The sequence below is a fragment of the Haematobia irritans genome, chromosome 3 (assembly GCF_050003625.1).
Source record: "Haematobia irritans isolate KBUSLIRL chromosome 3, ASM5000362v1, whole genome shotgun sequence".
NCBI lineage: Eukaryota > Metazoa > Arthropoda > Insecta > Diptera > Muscidae > Haematobia > Haematobia irritans.
This window is the reverse complement of record NC_134399.1, coordinates 44773698-44779394: the sequence shown is the minus strand read 5'-3', so window position 1 is coordinate 44779394 and position 5697 is coordinate 44773698. Positions and strand designations below refer to the sequence as shown.

The 5697-nt window shown below is 31.2% G+C and overlaps 1 long non-coding RNA gene across 1 annotated transcript; it reads right to left on the bottom strand.

Moving 5' to 3' along the window:
* Positions 1-4769: 4769 nt before the first annotated feature.
* On the bottom strand, positions 4770-5387 carry LOC142231765 (uncharacterized). The gene is made up of 3 exons (XR_012720908.1): positions 5321-5387; positions 5188-5260; positions 4770-5132 (listed from the first exon to the last, which is right to left on the bottom strand). It is a non-coding gene; the product is annotated as an uncharacterized LOC142231765 (long non-coding RNA).
* Between the last annotated feature and the right edge of the window lie 310 nt (positions 5388-5697).

Here is a 5697-nt window from a genome sequence, read left to right as displayed (position 1 = left end):
TTTTTTTTGAGTGTGTTTATCATTTTGGCATTATGGACACAATTTTTTTTCTTGGTTCGTTAAAAGAAATCGGAAAGTACGAGGAGTAAGTCAAAATATTCAGACAAAGGAAATTAAAAAGAAACGGTGAAAAATATACAAAAATTACAAAGGGATCTTCATAAAAATAACGAAATGGCACTATACTCTTTTTAGAGTTGGGACAGTAAAATGAAAAAAGGAGGAAACAGTTAAAAATTAAACAGTAAAATGTATAAAAACAAAGTTTAGTTCCTCTTTATTAATAAGTAGTCCAAGAGAAATTGACGGACACCTTCAAATATAAAAGCGGGCATTAAGTTCGAGTTATGCAGCTAAAACAATTGAAAAAGTTTATTTTCATTAAAATGAATTATTAAAGAAAATTAAAAGGCAGACCAGAGCGATAATGCCAACTTAATACCGGCTTTAAAGGTAAAAATGAAATTAAGTACAAAACACAATAAGTTTTAAATGCATTGAAAATAAATTTATATGTATATTATAAAATTATTTATGTATGTTTATACTCGACTCCACGTTCTTCTTTTGTTAGAGTTTTTGAATTCCTTCCAAAATTTCAAACTCTAATACCAAAAACAGTTTTTTTTTTTTTGTTACAAAATTGTTATTTTTGCAATAAAAAATATTTTATCCAAAAGCTCAGTCCATTTCGTTAATATCAAGAACTTTCTTTTCTGTCTGTAAATCTTTAATAACCCACATTTCGAAGTTTCATTACAAAAATTTAATATAGCATAAATATAAATATAAATGTGTAAATTAAAAAAAAATGTGTTCGGTCGGAGCAGGGATTGAACCCACGACCCTTGAATGCAAGGCAGACATGCTAACCACTGCTCCACGTTGCCAACAAATGTATTTTTTTGTTAAATAATGTTATGTTTGCATGGGCTCGTGGGCGCTGCAAACTATGCTACATAAATGTAACTTATAACGATAATTGTCTATTGGTGACTATAACAGCTACGTCGCCCAGTGAATAGTGTGTTGGCTTACAAACTGTATAGTCCTCGGTTCGATTCTCCGTCCAGGCGAAAGGTAAAATTTATAAAATTGAATAATTTCTTCAACATTATTTGTATTACAGCAAAAAGTGCAAAGAACTAAAAAATTTCGTGGAAGTGAAAATTATGTGAGGGAATGAGCACAATCTTCTTTGGGGAAAATTCTTCCAAGCTTTGGGCTCAAAATGCTTCCAAACATATAATATGTTCACATAAAACAAACATATTAATGTTTCGGCAGTATCCAATAATATATGTGCTTCCTGTAAAATAGGTTTGGAACATATGTTAGAGAAGAGATTTTTTTATTTTTTTTTTTTTGAGGGTGTATGGATGGAATTCTAGTAACCTTCCTAGTTATGAATACAGGCTGAATATAATCAAAGTCTTAAATATTAGTTTCTTGTCTAATGTTATTCACGGACGAGCGGATTGTGTCTACACTCTTAGAAAAATATGTTTTTCATATGTTCCGATATAAACAAAATGTGTTTCGGGTACAATTTTAAAACACAATATATTTAAGTGCAAACATGTAATGTTCCTTAACTAACACTAAATGTTTGGGACATCTATGTTAATATGTTAGAATATATTATGTTTGGGGCATGAATGTTTCATAAAAATCATATGTGTGAATGCAAACATATATAAATTTACAAATTTCGACTAAACATACATATGTTGTGATATTTTATTCAAAGCGACAGAGAGAGTATAGAGAAAGAAATAGAGATGGGAACCGGGAGAGTTGACAAAAGATATCAACATAACACAGCGAAAGAATATTGTATGTTGTTTCGGAAAACTGTTTTATGATAAGGCCAAAAATTTGATATGCTTAAGCCTAAATATTATTTAATTTGAATAAAGAGAATGGACATTCAGAACCAAGAGAATAGACATTTGAAAAACAAAGAGCATATGTTTTCGCCTTGAGAGCAGCATTTTATGTATGTGTGGACATGTGTTTTGTTTATCATTTTGGCATTATGGGCACAATTTTTTTCTTGGTTCGTTAAAAGAAATCGGGGGTCTTCATAAAAATAACGAAAGGGCACTATACTCTTTTTAGAGTTGGGACAGTAAAATAAAATAAGGAGGAAATAGTGAAAAATTACACAGTAAAATATATAAAAACAAAGTTTAGTTCCTCTTTATTAATAAGTAGTCCACGAGGAGTTGACGGACACCTTCAAATATAAAAGCGGGCATTAAGTTCGAGTTTTGCAGCTAAAACAATTTAAAAAGTTTATTTTCTTTAAAATGAATTATTAACGAAAAATAAAAGGCATTTTAGAGCGATGGTGTTAAATGCTAGTAAAAAACTGTTCGCTCCTAAATAAATTTATGTTTATATTATAAAATTACTGATGTATGTTTATACTCGACTCCACGTTCTTCTTTTGTTAGAGTTTTTGAATACCAAATTTTAAAGTTTTGTACCTAAAACAGTTTTTTGTTACAAAATTGTTATTTTTGCTTTAAAAAAATAATATTTTATCCAAAAATCAGTCAATTTCGTTTATATCAAGCACTGTTACTGACTATAAATCTTTAATAACCCACATTTCAAAGTTTTAAAGTTAAATTAAAAAAAAATGTTCGGTCGGAGCAGGGATTGAACCCACGACCCTTTGCATGCAAGGCAGACATGCTAACCACTGCTCCACGTGGCAAACAAATGTATGTTTCTGTTAAATAATGTTATGTTTGCATGGGCTCGTGGGCGCTGCAAACTATGCTATATAAATGTAACTTATAACGATAATTATTTGCTGGTGACTATAACAGCTACGTAGCCCAGTGGATAGCGTGTTGGCTTACAAACTGTATGGTCCTCTGTTCGATTCTCCGTGCAGACGGGAGGTAAAATTTAAAAAATTTATAAAAGTGAATAATTTCTTCAACATTATTTGTATTACAGAAAAAGGTGCCAAGAATTAAAATATTTCGTGGAAGTGAAAATAACGAGTATGTTAGGGAATGAGCACAATCGTCTTTGGGAAAAATTCTTCCAAGCATACAATATTTTTGGGCTCAAAATGCTTCCAAACATATAATATGTTCACATAAAACAAACATACTGCCGAAACAGTATCCAATAATATATATGCTTCCTGCAAAATATGTTTGGAACATATGTTAAAGAAGCGATTTTTTTTAGGGTGTATATTTTGAATCGGATCCTTGTGAATGTTCCTTAGAGGCCGCCACGGAACTACTGAAAATCCCTTTATCTCGGACAAATTATGAGATTAATGACCCAATACATCGTCTGATCTTCAAATTCAATAAGTACTTCTTCTTACTGGACCTACGAGTATCTGAAAATCATACTACACTTAAGCGTAAAATAATTCTATTTTTAAATACAGAATGTTATTTCTAAATATGTATTTATATAATTAGTGTGTAAGAACTATTTAATCTATATACTTAATAATAAAAAATCTCCCTTGGAATGAACTTCCAAGACAACTGAGACAGTAGGCATTTTAAAACATCGAGGGGTTCGTATCCTCAACGCATTTGAGGGTGAGAAAGCCATTGGAGCCGTTTACAATACTGTTTACAATTCTGAGTGGCTACCAACACAAATTTTAATTTGGACCAACGCTTTTCCAAAATCAAACCAAAATTTCTACCAGCGGCCGATTATACCAATCTCAAGGAAAAAAACATCCAGCAATCGTAGAATATTACATGCACACGGCCAACAATTATATAGCCCCATATTCGATACGTTGAAATTCAGCATATGTTGTCTCAAAACCAATTTTGTACATAAATTCGACATAACCAAAAGTTCGGTTGTTGTTACATTTTTCAGAAAGAAACTTTTAGAAAATGTTAACTGGAATGCTTTACTAATTGCAACATGGTAAATATAAGTTAACAATTAACGATTTCAAATTGAAGAAAATTTATTAAAGGTAATAATTTTTTTTGGTTGTTTAAGAAATTATCATATTTTGAAGGAAAAAATCGGAGTTAAAATTTGTTAAAATGCCTTTAGCGCTATATGAATTTCAAGACATACACAATTTAAGAAAAATTTACTCAATTTAAGTAAACTGCACCCATTTTAGGAAAATAGTAACTCTTTTCAAATGTTGTGAAATTGTGCACTTCATTTGTATAAAAAATCATTTTCTCATTAATAGTTCACGTCATTAAAATGAGCAAAAAATAAGAAAAATATTCTTACATTTGGCAAAATTGAACCAGGATCACCTTATTTTCATGAACTATACAACGAAAAAAAAGTGAACTGTTTTATAGGAAGAATGAACTACCACGCACGAAAATTGAACTAACCCTGTAGGAAATGAGGTGACTTTAAGTTAATAAATTGTTAGTTATAACCGAGCCACATGTAACTCAAAACCTAACTCATTTCCCATGTAAAATCCTATTCAGTTTTAACACGTGTTGTCATTGGAACGAGCCAGTTCTCACTCATCCTTGCATAAGTTTCAGTTAACCAAAAGTTAACTCAAAATGAATTAGCCTTTGGATGATAATATATAAGCGCATTTAAAGTTAGCTAATAACTGATTAGTTTATGGTGAGCTCTCTGGTTAATAAAATATTTTTTAAATATTATTTTCCATTCATTTTATTCTGAAATAATCAAAAACATATTCAGTCTTTGTAACCATATTACAAGAAATAAAATGTAAAGTATAATATAAGGCTTTATTGCTGTTGTTGTAACAGTTTGTTGTGATTTCATCCATTTTTATGCTTTTTGGTACTTAAGGAACTCTGCGTTTAAGTTGTTGATCTGGTGGTGAGTCGGGTAGGTTTAGCTTGGCAAGCGAAAAGATGTCGCGTGTCACGTGGCACTTGGCTTGAGCGTCCGATCCCACGGCGGCGGGTTCTTTGTAGCGGATTGGCCCGATGGTTCCTATTCATCGGCCAGCGGCTGCCACATCAGTGTATGAGTTTTGCCTTAATTTCTTTCGCTTTAATTTCCTTTGAGATTTTGTTGTAGACGTTGATTGCAAGGAACTCCAAAAGGCTTGAGAGCATATGTCAATGGCTTCCCTGGATCTTTACCTCCATTACAAACAATTTCATCTAATAGATAACAATAATCTATATAAGAAAATAATAAATTGATTTACTACCATACCCAATAAACATCAAACGGTCCATTAAAATTTTTGTTGGGAGCTTCCATTTATTCCTTCAATGTTACCCCAATTCTACATAAAAAATTTCAATTATTAAGTTGCATTTTAGTTATGCATTTAAGTGTTACTTACCGCAATCCATCGGAAAAAAATTTTTGTAATCAAAAGCTAAACTGAAAAAATCCAAATGACATTTATGGCCGTAAATATATTTGTTTGTTTACTTATTTGATTTTTTCTATGACTTTATTTTGCTTACAGAGGCATCAGTTTTGAGTGGCCTCTGATCGAGAAGAAGTGAGTTTGAACAATATTCAATTGACTCAAGGCTGCATAATTATTGTTAACTAGTTAACTAGAAGTCACCTCAAATTAGTTAGTAATAAGTTAGTTTGATTTTGAGTGAGTTCAGCAAATTCCTACAGGGAATTTTTACTCCACATTTTGAGATTTCCACAAAGCGTTGTTAAAATAAGAAAATTTTAATGCCCTGTCGTACTTTTTAACTG